The 14,833-nt window shown below is 48.3% G+C and overlaps 1 protein-coding gene across 1 annotated transcript in view; it reads right to left on the bottom strand.

The window, feature by feature from the left end:
• Nucleotides 1-14,833, bottom strand: part of snx29 (sorting nexin 29) — a 100,559-nt gene that overhangs the window by 62,619 nt on the left and 23,107 nt on the right. The window lies entirely within an intron of this gene.

Raw genomic sequence — 14,833 nt, 5'->3', positions numbered from 1 at the left:
GCCATCATCGGCGCCACCCCCCCCCCATACTCCCGCAGAACAGCGAATCGGCGCCCGGGTTGACAAATGAACATGTCTAGGCTCCCTGTCATGGACGGCTGCCCCACAAACTCATGTCAGCGGGCCGCCGCTGGGTCCTACACGCGGGCTCGGCCTCCTGGGATTTGATTCTGTTCACGTTGCGGATCATCTGCCGGCACGCGGCGCGGTTTGGAATGGGTGGCCGGCGTGCGAAACAGGAGGAGGGAGATTCGAGGACCGAGTTACATTTCGCCTCGTCCCACAAATTGGATTCCAGATCGATATCTACAGTCTATATCTATAGAAGGCGGACAATCTCACACCTGGGTTAAAGGTGGCGTTTGACTTTCGTATTTGTTTTAACCAATTATGTCCCTGTAGGCGGGGATCTGTAAGCGCCTTATTGGCAAACACAAACTCCGGCCAGCAGCAGTAAACTGTAAGAAGGTGTCTGGAATGGATTCAAATTAGCACTGCATTGACTGGTCACCACAGAAAAACACCACTAAAAACCCCACCCGAAAGAATCATCCACTCGTTTTCTTCACTACAATATCTCCGTAACAAAACAGGCAACAAGGCGTAACTCCATCCGTCGCAGTCATTGGTTTCCGGCCCAGGCTCTGTGCCATCTTCCCCCCATAAGTTCATCTATTACATAGTAGGGCCGGGGCTGGATCCCAGCTTACCTTCCTCCTGGCTGGGGTCTGACCCCCTAGCCGCTACACTATCCTGCCCGTATTTCTGCAGGACTGGCATGTTAGGAGGGTCTGGCGTTGAGGTTGGTGGCCCGTGCTGGTGTCTAGATGCCTGGAGGGGACTTAGAGAGCTAGTCTGCCAGCCGGCCCATTAAGTATGGATGTCTCCGTCTGGTTTGGGAGTCCAGGAGGAGGGGGAGAGGAGGCCATGAGGCCGGAGGAGGGACCAGTAAGTAACACAATAGGAGAGCACAAGAGACAGTGGAAGAGAAGGGAAGAAAGGGAGGTTGATAATTAAGGGAGGTTGATGAGAAGAGAGGGACTAAAGAGAGGAGCTGAAGACGACCACAGGAGATTAGGAGGAAAGTCTTCCAATGGGAATACGAATGCTTGTTCCCTTCAAATCATCCATCCACTTTTGTGTTGGTCAGACAACCTTGTTCAGTTTGAAACTCAATGGAAAGCAGGCTGTGCCCTATACAAAAGGAAAGGAAGAAACATAGACGGAGAGAAGAAGGGGGAATTGAGAGTGGGAACAAGTTAGAGTGACAGAACGGCCGCAACCCATTAGCAAGTGTAATTTAGACATTTCAGAGAGAGAGAGAGAGAGAGAGAGAGGGAGAGAGAGAGAGAGAGAGAGAGAGAGAGAACATGGCAGAGCGAGAGACAAAGGCAGGTGGAGGTGAAGGGAAGAAAAATAAATGCGAGGGATGAATCTGAAAGGATGAAGGGAGCGAGTGTGATAAATATACCAGGGGAGTAGCTGGTTCAATTTGATTATTATGGTCGGTCCAGGCTGAGGGAATAAGAGGGCAACGCACACATGTACACACAGTAAGACACACACATGCACAGAAGCACATACGCCGGTCTAGAGATCACCTCTGACTCTGATCGATAGTAAACAAATAAGTGGTCTTTGAGGAAAGAAGGGCAGGAAAGACTTTTTCTTGCAAAACTCCACACACACATCTATTGGAATGCCCCCACCCACCCATCCACCCACACCCCCCCCCCACACACACACACAAACTCGTTGACCATGATCACCATCCATCTGAATCATCATCAGAATTGTCTTTTGTCACCTTCATCTGGTTATTTGTTCACAGACACGGACGAGACAAGAGATTGTGTGTGGCCACGTCAGACCACAAAGCCCTCTGACACAACAACCAAAGAACACGAAGAAACTAACAGCTCCATAATGGCTGACACGAAATGACAGCTGCTTGACTCCTCACTAGCACCAGCAACAAAAGGCCAGGGTAATTGGGAGACAAAAGACACCAGGACCAAGACGGGCAAAATCTTCTTAAGTTATATAGCTTAATGTAGTATTTTTTATGTATTTTTGTGCGAGAGCCGAGCAAGTTACTTAGCGCATGTTACACACAGTGCACGTTCACCGAATCTGTTGGCCTTGAACCTGCGGCTGAAACAAGACGTGACCTCATCAAGCAGTTCAAGCGCACTCAACTCCTCTTACTCACCTCCTGCGGAAAACAAAGACGGATCGGCACAAAGAAGTGACAGAGAGAGAGGGAGCGGACTCGGAGCGAGAGAGAAAGAGACGGATGTCCCAGGGTTGTGTGTGTTTGTTTTCCTCTCCCGTGGCCTTAGACGATCGTCATTAGTCACGCAACCTTTTGTCAAATCGACTCGCTAAGACGTTCACCGTTTTACACGGCGAGGTCAGAGCCGGGCCCCGCGCATCGACGGGTCTTTCCTGAACTATTAAGCGGTGCGTGCTCCTGATTTACCCTCGTAGGCCATTTGGGTAACTCTGTATTAGGGATGACAGCGTCTGTCTGTCGTTCCTTCCTCTTTGGCCCGTAGAGGAACAGGCACGGATGTTGCCGGAGCGTAATGGACACACTGCCATCTATGGGCCAAACACATGGCCTATAGGCCTCTGTTGTCACAGTTTGATAGGCTCACAGAATAGACTGGATGGACGGAATAGAGAATGAAGTTACACTGAGCAGCCTGAGGATGGTCTTTTCAATAAAGCAATACACAAATATTGCTATAATATACACATTTACAACAAACCATTTTCACCTGTATTTTTCAATGTTAAAAATTCAAAATCAAATATTCAACGTTAAATAATTCAACTTAAATATTTTCAGCGTCCCCAAATTCAACATGCCAAAGTCACCTGCAAAATTCAATGTATGAATTTCAGTGTTGACATCCGGGAATCCAAGGAAGAGCATCGATCCTAGATGCCTGATCACGGAGCAAGGAGAGCGGGAATAAGAGCGTCCCTTGCTGGTTCTTTCTTTCTTGATACAAACGCTAATTCTAAACAGCAATTTACACAGTAGCCTATAATTGGAAAGGCTGAAAGGTAAATCAACGTCATTAAACACTGACTGTAGCTTTTTATGGTGAGAAGAGACACGCTGGTGGACCTTACTAAACGCCCTATCCATTGTATCAGTCTGTAAAATGCTAATCAAATCAATTTTTTTTTTTTTTATTAAGCATATTTAATAACAAGGTGAGGGGGGGATCTTATTTTTTATTTACGTTTGTTATAATGCACAACGTTTTACTTTTTTTTACTTCAGTATGAAATAAACAATGAATTAATGCCTGTATGTGAAGTGTGTGTTTGATTGCAGTGACTTGGATGGATTTACATGCAGCGTAAGGGTAATTGTAGTGGGTTAAGGAGCCCAATTTATTAGGGCACCAATTTGTGGCGATCCGAGGTCTCTTTGCCTACGTTTGGTGTGATGCTGGTGCGATCTGAAGCCCGCTGCCCACTGTGGAACGAGAGCGCAGAGCCGACAGTATTGCGCAACTGAAGCGGCACCAGCCCGTAGTTCCAGTGGAAGCACGGCGAGCCCCGGCAAGAAACGCCGGACATCAACCTGCTTTTAATTTGTCATCCTCATATCTGTATCATGCCACTCGGTACGGAATAGTGTTGGCTCTGCTGTTCGTTGCGCTCTTGTTATGCCACCATAGAGGCATATCAACCGTTTAGCTCCAGCCAATTAACGTGCATCCGGTGTCACAAAACGAATACCCACAATCCGAGTGATCGATGACGATACAAACGTTAAGTTTTAAGCTTGTGCATGTTTCCGCACGTGAACGACTTCATGCCTGTCTACGCTTCAAACTCGTGCATTTTGCAGAAAATGTGGTCGGTCGGTCGCAGAATACTGCGTAACACCCACTCGCTCTCCTTGCTTGACCGCGATCTGGCATCTAGGATCGATTGCTCTTCCTTGGGTCCCCTGATGTTAACGCTGAATTTCATACATTGGATTGTGCAGCTGACTTCGGCATGTTGAACTTGGGGACGTTGAAAATATTTAAGTTGAATTTTTTAACGTTGAATATTTGATTTTGAATTTTTTAACATTGAAAAAGAAAAGGTGAAAAGGATTTGTTGAAAATTTAAAAATGAGATAAATTCAGAGGCAAAAAATCCAGATACGTTCTTTCAATGCATAATGTATAAATATTTGAACTCAAGGGAACACGTGAATAAGGCGATTTGAGTCTCAGCACAAGTAGAACTTTGCCCCATCTGAGTGATTCATGCTGCCGGCCAAGAAAATTTTTAAAGTGCATCTATTAGCGTCTTTGCATTGACTTTGTATGTATTCACACCTTTGCTTTTGGTGTGAACACACGGTTAAAGTGGAAGTGAGCCCACAGTTTCAACTTAATAAAAAGACAATTCCCCCAAAAATAGTTCTGGGTTGAGTGTCCTTGGAAGGAGCGGGGCGTGTCACGACCCTCAACTTTGTGCTACTTTTTGAGTATTGTCGTTTTGTATTAGCAATAGAAAAAGCGATGCTGTGTCAAAGTTAATCAAAACAAAGAAAGTTTTGCAGCCTGTGTCTATACACACACACACACACACACCAAAGTTCAACCTCACCCTAGAAAAGTTTGCACCAACTCGGGGGGTGAGCCACTCGTAAACAAACACTCGGCGCTGCATACGTGATTTAATCAGCAGAAGGGCCAATTACACGGGGACGACGAGGGTGCTGTCAAACACTGAAGTTCAGACGTCTGTTAATCACGGACCGCGATGCTAAACTTCAATCAGCTGCAGCTGCCGGCGTCTCATCAGACCCCCCGTCAGACCCCCTCACACGCACTGACACGCGACGTGCCCCCTCTCCTCCCTGCCCCAGAATCCGGTCGCCAACAAAGTTATGAACAACGACCCAGCCCCCCTCCACGCGTCTCAACGCCGACCGGCGGAGACTTCTTCCCGAGTCTCCGGGCGTCGTCGGGCCTAATTATCGAGCGTGTCTGCGCGGACCAAAGGGCGCCGGAGTGAACCGACGCCTGGGCACAGGAGAGGGATGACCTCTTGTGCGGGGAGGACGACACACACACACACACACACACACACACACACACACACACACACACACACACACACAAACACGGGAAAACAATCATTAAGCGGGCGACTTTCATGTTGGCGTCTCTCCTTCTGTGGCGGTGTCACAACCTGCCAGCGCTGGCTTGAAGCTCGGTTGAATTTTATTTATTCACACAAGTGTAAAACAAACAAAACAGCGCACTTCATATTCAATTCAAAGTGCTGGAGATGAAACAGGGTTGTGGAGCAATGCAAACCATTTGAAAGTGATTCTGCTGACACCTCTGCCTCACACACTCTCCGAGATGGTTGACAACAGCTCAGCGGCAGCAGCTCGTGCTAATGGCGTTCCTACCGCCGACAAACAATTTCTCCCCGGAACGTGGAGGTGACACGGTGGAGTTCAGAGGTCAGCGTGATTAATCAAATATATATGCAGCCGTTACTTTACGTCTTGGAAACATGGGCGGTATTAACATGGATTATTAATGCCGGCCGTGCTTTGATGGTACATAAGGAGAATAGAGTGAGAGCACAATAGGAGTTTCCATCGGGATTCTGAAGGAAAGCGAAGAATAGGAGGAGCGAGAGAGTGAGAGTGAGAGAGAGAGGAAACAAGAGCGAACTACCATGGCCTAGCACCCAGTGTTTAATATTTCAATCACAGATTGAATTGCTGTGAAAAGCCGTTTGATTTAGACTACATAGACCCGGACAAAACAAGCGTTTTCCCTTTGAGCCGGCTGGAGCTCAGCGGGCCTCGCCTAGGAGATTACTTAAAAGAAAAACTTTTTGCAAAATGGGCATTTCCTTTGAGTGACTTGTCCCTTGATAAGAGGGCCCCACCCTCTTTTTTCCATTTGTTTTGTTCCGATTCAAAGATAACAAAAAGGAAAGACTGACAGCTTGGGTTAAAGGCGACAGGAAAATAGGAAGAATAAAGAACGAGAACGAGGCAATATTCCTGCAATTTGGACGGAAACCTAGCATCAATGGGGGTTTTAGAGGACAAACAAATGTTGCAGGTTATGGGTTTGGAATTCAGTCAACGTTTCCCTTTGATGGCCCAATTTATCACCCATGAATATACAAGGGACAACTTGAATTGCCAAAAATTGTTTTGAAATAATTCTTGTGAATGAGATTTGTCGAAAATGTTCGCAATACTGCTTTACCTTGCATTTTTCCATCTCCCCATACATAGAGAAAATACGCCTGTGATGAATGCCTCTCATTATTAATTGTGCTGTATATAGAGTGTCGTAAATGTAATTCCGACCTGCTACAGAAGGCTTTGGTAAGATCACACAGTGGTAGCTGCATTAGAAAGGAAAGTAGTGCACTGAATAAAGCTTTATTTGAACCCATTTCACTGCGCAACGAGGGAAAAGCGACATTGGTAGCACATGGGAAACGGCATTGCAAAATGTGTCGGATCCCTCGACGAGCAGTATTAGGAAAAAAATACTTCTGTTTAATTAATCCTCTCAATTTCTTTACTAATCCTGGCTATATTTAATTTCCAATCATTCCAATCACCATCCTGATGATCAAACGGGCTCTCCGCACCTCTTTTATCTACGCTAATCTGAGCGTAATTTCGACAAATCTCGAATTTGTCGCATTTGCTTTACGTACGTCGTGTATATATACGAACGTACGGTGAAAACGTTTACTCGACGGTCACGCACCACACAATCTTTCTGTACATGCCGTGCGCAATCTCAGCACATGCTCATCATCATGCCGGACGATTCCGTTCCGATCTCGGTTAATATCGCAATTTACGAAGACGTCACACAGCCACATCGGAGGCGGAGGCTGGGGTGTAGGGAATGCCGAAGTCCATTTTGGGAGGGTTGATCTGATTACAGTGACAGTGGCTCTGATGAGTCACGAAACGGTGTGTCTGATGTCTTCAATCAAAACATTAGCTGTTCATTTTACACCGCTTTGACTCTGACTACAAACACTGGCTGTCTGGCTTAACGTCTTGATAAAACAGCCACGCATTACAATTGGAAATCAGCTGAGATGATTAGCTATGTATCCAATTATCTATGTATGTTTCACCACAATACTTTGTTTTACTTTTATAGTAGCATTGAAAAAGCCTTAGTTATATTTTCATAACTGCACATATTACGACTCTACTTAATAATTAATTTAGTTATTATTAAAACATTATATTGCTAATACTGCTGCATACTATTGCAATGGTTTTGCACCATTAATGGTATTAATTAATTTTTCAATTAAAGTACTACCCAGCCCGAGCCCGACTCTGCAGTAACATTGACCCAATGGGGACTAATTAAAAGTGATTTAGAATAAGTGAACCTAACAGCCTTATGGTGTTGCAATCAAATTCTTATCAATATCCTGTATTTGTTTTGGGTGTTTCTTGGATGGCCACCCGCTTCCCACTGGAGCTCATAAATGATTCATCCGCTCTCGTTCCATTTCAGCTTATTTCTTTTATGGAAGTGTGTCGCTCCAAATGCTCCCTTTTTTTTGTAAGTGCTGTAATGTAGTCTAACCGTGTTGAATGGGGCATATTTATAATCTGTGACTTTTCTGAGGCAGACAACCGAAACTAACTTCATGCTGTGTAATTGTCGCCAGATAAGTGGCCCGACCAATACCGTTGTACACGCACGAGAGAAAGTGTGCCTTGTGTACGAGTCAGCGTGGATTTGGGGGGTAGAACGTGCAGAGCACCAACACGCCCACTAGGCTGAGGCCGTGCCCTGGACAGGGAGGCTGGGGACGGGGGGACCGCTGAGAACTACCGGATCCCCGCAGGGTGGGAGGAAGAGGAAGATGCGAGAAGGAGGAGGAACAGGCGTTTACAGCGCGTCCCGTTGGCCTGAAGCTCCTGGAGAGGAACAGGAAAAGGAAGACAAGCGGGCCGAGGGTATGATTCTCTAGTTCCTCGAGCTCTCCCCTTTACATCCAGACACCAGCACCCCCCGGGCTCTCTTCATCCCCGTCTTCAACAGAGGGTTTGTTCCCCCTTCATCCCTCCTCCATTTATTCCTTTTGTTTCTGATGCTACCTCCATAGGCTGGCACAAACCTCCTGAAGAAGCTCTTCCTCTATTGTCATCTCTTCCACTCTCCTCTCCCCCCCCAGCGCAGCAGCACGTCCCACAGGTCTTTTGAAGCAGCAGAAGAGCACCACTTTTCGACGAACGCACCAGAAACGGGATGTCAGTTGTTTATGGAGAGCCACGATTATCACAGAGCACATTAGTACGCTAGACACATAATAGTGGAGTGGAGGAGGGGGGGGGGAGCAAATACGCTTTGTGGTGCGGATAAGATGGTAGAAATGAGCCGCCTTGCTGGTGGCACTTATTCAGCACAGTTTGAGAAGCAGTCTTTGGGAGACTCGGCGGGGGGTCAAATGAAAGAGCGGATGGATATCTTTCAAACACGCCCGAGATCCACCCGTGTCGTTAAAACACACAAACAACAACACCAACTACGACAACAACAACAAGTAGGGGCTCCAAGACAAAATGTTAAATGGTCCTCAGATAGAGAAAAGGCTGTTAGAAAAAGAAATGTCTACAAATGAGAAAAAAAGTCATTGTTTTTAAGTGCTGTTTTTTCTTTTAATGAGGATTTAAGTTAAGACGGCTTGTAAAAGACAAAGACGATAATGACAAGGAAAAGAAGTAGGGCAAACACGAGTTCAGCAACGTGATAATGATGAGAAGGGCTAACGGCTCAGATTAACTCAATCCTAACAACAACAACAACAACAACGATAAGGACAACAACAGTCGGGGTTGGGGGGGGGGGGGGGGGCTTACGAGCCTGAATTTCATTATCGACTCTGTGGGTGGGGCATCAGGCGCCTTATGTCCGAACCCAGACCCCGTCGCTTGGACCAGCGTGCTGGTCGCTTCCAATTACTATCCCACCCTGATGCCCTGCGCCATAGAGCCACATCCACCGCCATCTGGCCCGGCTCTACCCAGCATGCCTTGCGGCAGCTGTGGCATGCAACCGGTGAACAGGATGCAGTACTTATTCAGCTCTTTTTTTTTAAAAGATTATAAGGTATGCTCCGAACACTCACGCAAACACACCCTTAGGAGCACACACAGATTATGTTTTTATGCCACAGATTAAGAATGAATGTTTTACTCAACTACACACACACACACACACACACACACACACACACACACACACACACAAAAACTCTCTCTCAAAGTAAACATCCCATCCCTGCCATAACCTGTGACTTTTCAGGGATTAGAATCAAAGACACACCGCTGACTAAGAACCTTTAAAAAGCAACAGCCGGTCTGACAAGCAGGGCTAGACCTCGACAACCCATCACCACCACCACCGGCACCACCCCACCTCCATCTGTCATACCGACATCTGCAGGTGGAGCATGGTGGTCCAGTCATCCGCTTGCTCACTGCCATGCTGGTACTCATGTGACGACCCCGCCCCCCCCCCCCCAGACACACAAACACACACACATCCACCCACATGCATGAGGATTTAGGGAGGGAGGGAGAGAGAGAAAGCTAGACAGAAAGAGAGAAGTGAAAAAAATAGAGATAGAGAGAGAACGGGAGAGAGAGTGGATAAATGAATTAATCTGTGGAAGGTGAATAAAGAAGGCCTTCAGAAATAACCTAGTGTCTATTTTAAAGGCCACAAGTCAAGCCAATCGAAGTTTGGCCTGAAGTGCCTGAAACACATCCGATACAGCCCGGAGGATGACATCACACCTCAATAAAAATTTATTTGAATGCAATTTTTGAATCCAAACTTTCTGAGCAAAACTTTGCATAGGATAAGAAATTGCTATATTATGGGATGTGGCATGAAGGGTCTCACTCAGTAAAAGAGAAATGGCATAGCTAACTTGATGTGCGCGTGTGTGTGTGTGTGTGTGTGTGTGTGTGTGTGTGTGTGTGTGTGTGTGTGTGTGTGTACCACATTATTAGGAAAGTAGCAGGCGGGCCTGGAGAGCATGATGATCAGAATATCCATCAACACCTTATATCTCAGGTGTGAAAATCTGTCCCTCATCAGTGGGCTCACACACGCACACCAATACGCATTGATAACCAGGTCTCAGGACATGCATCAATTCACATACACCTTACCCCCAACCCTCACACACCTGTCGTGCAAAGTCCCACCGTTTCTGAGACTATCGCTCACACACACACACACACACACACACAGCTGAATAAGCACTGATGCTTTCATGATAAGAATGTTCTTGGCCCCTTGTGAGCTGACGGGGCCCGCAGATCCGGAGGGATGGCAGCTGGGCCGCTGGGGGGTCTGCACCTTCAGGGTCTAGCCCAGGGGGATCTGGATCAGTACATGGACCCGGTCTGGGGGGGGTCCTATGGAAAGCTAAACGTGTGTGTGGGAACGATTCCGCTCCTCAGGGGAACCGGATGACTCATCAACTGCCCTTTTACGGTTTGCCAACCAGGACCTGAACAACAAGCAAAACCCCACTCCCTCACACACACACTTAGCCCCCACCCATGACCGCCAATGTACAGCGTAATTACAGGGCCCACTTCACACACACACACACACACACACACACACACACACACACACACACACACACACACACACACACACACACACACACACACACACACACACACACACACTCTTCGCGCCCACCTATGACCTCAAATGTACAGTGTTATTATGTTGGCCCACTTCACACACACACCCACACCCTTTCACAGGACCGCCCCCCACCTCTCACCTCCTGCTTGATATGGACGCGTTCCCTCACCTCCTCAACAGGAGACGGGATCCATTAACTTAACACAGCATGGCCCACATGCACTCGTTCTGAATCTGCAAAACACACTCCTACACACACACACACATACTCACAACCACCAAACCATTCACAGCATATCTATATCTGGGATCACTGGTAAATAGCACCAAACACATGAAACATGTTATACACACACACAACACACACAGAAGCAGATATGATCTATGCATAAACAAACATGGCCACGCACAAATGCTCACTCCAAGTCGAGAGTCCCACTCACGTACTTTTCTAATTTGGGGGAGAGTTGGTACGATTATCTAACAAGAAGGTGTGAGTGCTTCCATTTCTTAGCATGGTCGTATGAAAAATGAGCCCTTATGCTGTGCGTTAGTTAGAGATTCGCAAACCTGACTATAAATTAGTAATCAAACTTTATCATAGTAATCAAATGTCTGATAGCCGGTTCACTTCTTTCAGACCAATCATGTTGGCGGAGGTGTGGATATGTGAGCGTGTACTCTAGTTTGCGGACACAAACTCCGTCAGTACTGTCCCAATGTCTGTCAAGGTTTCAGATCAACATCGTCTAGACTGGCATTTGTAAAAATATTTTAAAGATCTCCTTCTGATTTCTTCATCCCCTCGCTCAAATATATATTTTTTTACGGTACAAAACAGGATGGAGGCGTAGCTCCTCCCCTTGATGTACCTGGCTCCCGGCCCAGGCTCTGTGCCCTCTGCCCTCAGAAGCCTTTCCTATCACTGGACTGCTGGGTGCGACATTAGCGACAGACAGGACCTCCGGCTCCGTCTTATACGACGACACAGACAAAAGGATTGTCCCTACTAGGTACCATGACGACACACCAACATGGATGATTTCATCCGGGGGGGGGGGGGGGATGGGGGGGTTGCACAAGGGCACGCTGCAGAGCAGGTCGATTTAATACAAAGCCTTGTGTGTAATGAATTAGTTACACACTCAGATCAGGGGAGACGGTGGGCTGTCAAACGCTCTGGGATTGGCCCGTTGAGTTAAGCCCCTGCCTCAGCGTTGACAGGAGGCAGCCGGGCTGGAAGAGGGTGGGCCGCGACCAGCCCAGGGGCGGCCTATTAAGTGTTAACCTGTTGGTAATCCATTACCCTACAGGAGATGAATACGCTCCTGTCCTCGCCGGGTTTAGTCACAGGCTAGAACACACACACACACATAGACAAGGGCAGCATGTGGCTGTGTCTTTGCGTGTGTGTGTGTGTGGCTGTGTGTCTGTTTGTGTGTGGCTGTGTCTGTTTGTGTGTGGCTGTGTCTGTTGTGTGTGTGTGTGTGTGTGTGTGTGTGTGTGTGTGTGTGTGTGTGTGTGTGTGTGTGTGTGTGTGTGTGTGTGTGTGTGTGTGTGTGTGTGTGTGTGTGTGTGTGTGTGTGTGTGTGTGTGTGTGTGTGTGTGTACGCGCGTGTGTGTGTGTGTGCATGGGTGCGCGTTGTGTGTTGAAGAAGAGTGTTGTGTAGAAACTATACACACCAGTGAAGACAACACAACCCCAGGAAAATACTTCCACTACAAAACAGCCAACAATCCAACAAATAACACTGAAAGGCTTCAGAAACGAGACAACCCAGTAAAGCATGTCTCTGTTTCCCAGACAGCGCTCGTCTTTTTAACAGGATTCAGGGGTAATTGAATCGCTCAACCTGCCATCGGACAGCACGGCCGGCCCGCTCTACTAAAACCTGACAGTGTGTTTGTCGGATGATGAACGCTGCAGACGGCAGGTTATCGGGGGGGGGGGGGGAGACAAAACACTAACAAGTGAAATCTGGTGGGGATGAGGGCGGCCGCCGGCCCCGGCCAGAGCTCCCCGCCATCAATAAAGAGTGGAGCGGGAACAGCACCCCGAGGGCTCCTGATGAATCCCGTCAGAGGAACGCCGGAGATGAACTCGGGATCAAATCGGAATCCTACAATTGTATTTCCCCCCCCCCACCGAGGAAGGGCCTCTCCCGTCCGCTGGAAATATCCAAGCAGAGCAATAATAAAAGAGAGTAACAAGATGAAAACAAAAGACTGCGAGGGGAGCAGGAGACGGAACAAGGTCGAAAGAACAGCTGGGAGTGGCCAGACGGGAAGTGAGGATCCAGGGCACTCCGACCTCGTAATCGACCTCTCTTTGATTTTCCCGCCGTGGCTGGGCCCACAAGCCCTCGACCCGCTAACTAACTCCTGATATCCATCATGCCCTCCCAACGGCAGAGCCTTTCTTCAGGGGATGTACAGTTCGGCCAGGCCAATATCAGCCGGGTGTTACGGAGCAATCATCGTTCCTGGAGACGGCCAGGGTCACCATGGCAACCGCCTTCAGGGAGAAGCCAGCCAGCCAGCCAGACAGTCAGTTAGCTAGTTAGCTGGTCGGCGGGAGGACCACAATAGACCAGGAGCTTGGAGACTGGCCGGGCTGTTCAGATGTGGCCCATAAATCAGAGAGTCTCTCAAGCCTTATAGGAAAGCTTACACATCGGACCCTCAAACAAACACCGCTCTTCAGTTTAATTAAAACCACTACTCCACTGGTGAGGGTCTGGCTGAGTGTGCGGCGTGCGGCGTGCGGCGTGTGCCGTGCGTGCACGTGTGTGTATGTCGCTACAACCACCCCAACGCTCAGACACCTTGTTGGAGTCCTTTAGTTTCTCTCTGAGCGGCGCTTGAATGCAGAGGACTCCTCTCCCCCCCTCCAGCGAGGGAGAGAGCCGGTGCACTTAGAGCGTGCGGGATTAATTGAAGAGAAAACGATGATTGTACCGCGCCATGTTTTTCCCTGAGTAGGATAACTTTCTGGAACATGCACTTGGATGCCTGTCTGTGGTGGAACATGACACACACACACAACCACTTGCTTGCACACACAAATACACATGCACGCACGCATGCACGCACGCACGCACGCCCGCCCGCTCCTCGTAGCACTGTGCATCACGTGACATAAAAGCAGGGCTGTGTGCGGCCACTTCCATGCCCATAATCGTCACGCAGTGATATGTTTGAAATACATGACACACACACACAAACATGACCGAGGAGCCTCTTCCCACACACACACACAGACACACACGACGCATTCTCCTTTGAAACAGAAGGAAAAAAACAAGACGAAGATGAGGGGCACAAAAGAGAGGAGGAAGAGGAGGCGGCGTCTCCGGCAGACTGTCAGCGGTTTAGACGGGGGCCCCTGGGAGCGCGCAGGGGATCACAGCCACACGGCTGTCATTAAGCGGGGTAGCGTTTCAAATGGAAAGCTGCGAGCCAATCACAGAGGAGGACACCGTGAAGGGGATCTCCGCCCGAGCAAGCGGAGAAAGACGCAGCGACTTGTAGGTTTCTGCGACACTGCATCCCCCCCACCCCCCCATTGAAGGACTTGCACACACACACACACACAAATATACACTGATAGACACACAACTATGCACGCACACACACACACACACAAGGATGCACACACAACGGACATCAAAGTGTGATGGCGTGGGAGCATCATTAGCGAGCAGAGACGGGGGGGACAGGAGGATGAAATCAGTTAGACGTTGCCATGACGAGGGTTTTACTACGCCTGGCGAGATGAAGGCAAACACAGACAAAGAGCGGGAAGAGAGGAATTGATGGGGGGGGGGGTGGTCGTGATGGGAAGAAGAAGATACGGAGGGAGGTTAAAAAGGCGAAAGGGTAGAAATGACGATTTAATGAGACATCAGTAAGCAGGGAGGGTTGGAGGAAAGAACCGGAGATCAGGCGAGACACCCACACACACACACACACACACACACACACACACACACACACACACACACACACACACACACACACACACACACACACACACACACACACGCACCAATTATTATCACAGTGGTGTACGCGCGAGGAGGGAGAGACTCGATCCATAGGGGGACAGGGAG

The sequence above is a fragment of the Pollachius pollachius genome (genome assembly GCF_949987615.1).
Source record: "Pollachius pollachius genome assembly, chromosome: 19".
Taxonomy (NCBI): domain Eukaryota; kingdom Metazoa; phylum Chordata; class Actinopteri; order Gadiformes; family Gadidae; genus Pollachius; species Pollachius pollachius.
This window is presented reverse-complemented; position numbering and strand designations above follow the sequence as displayed.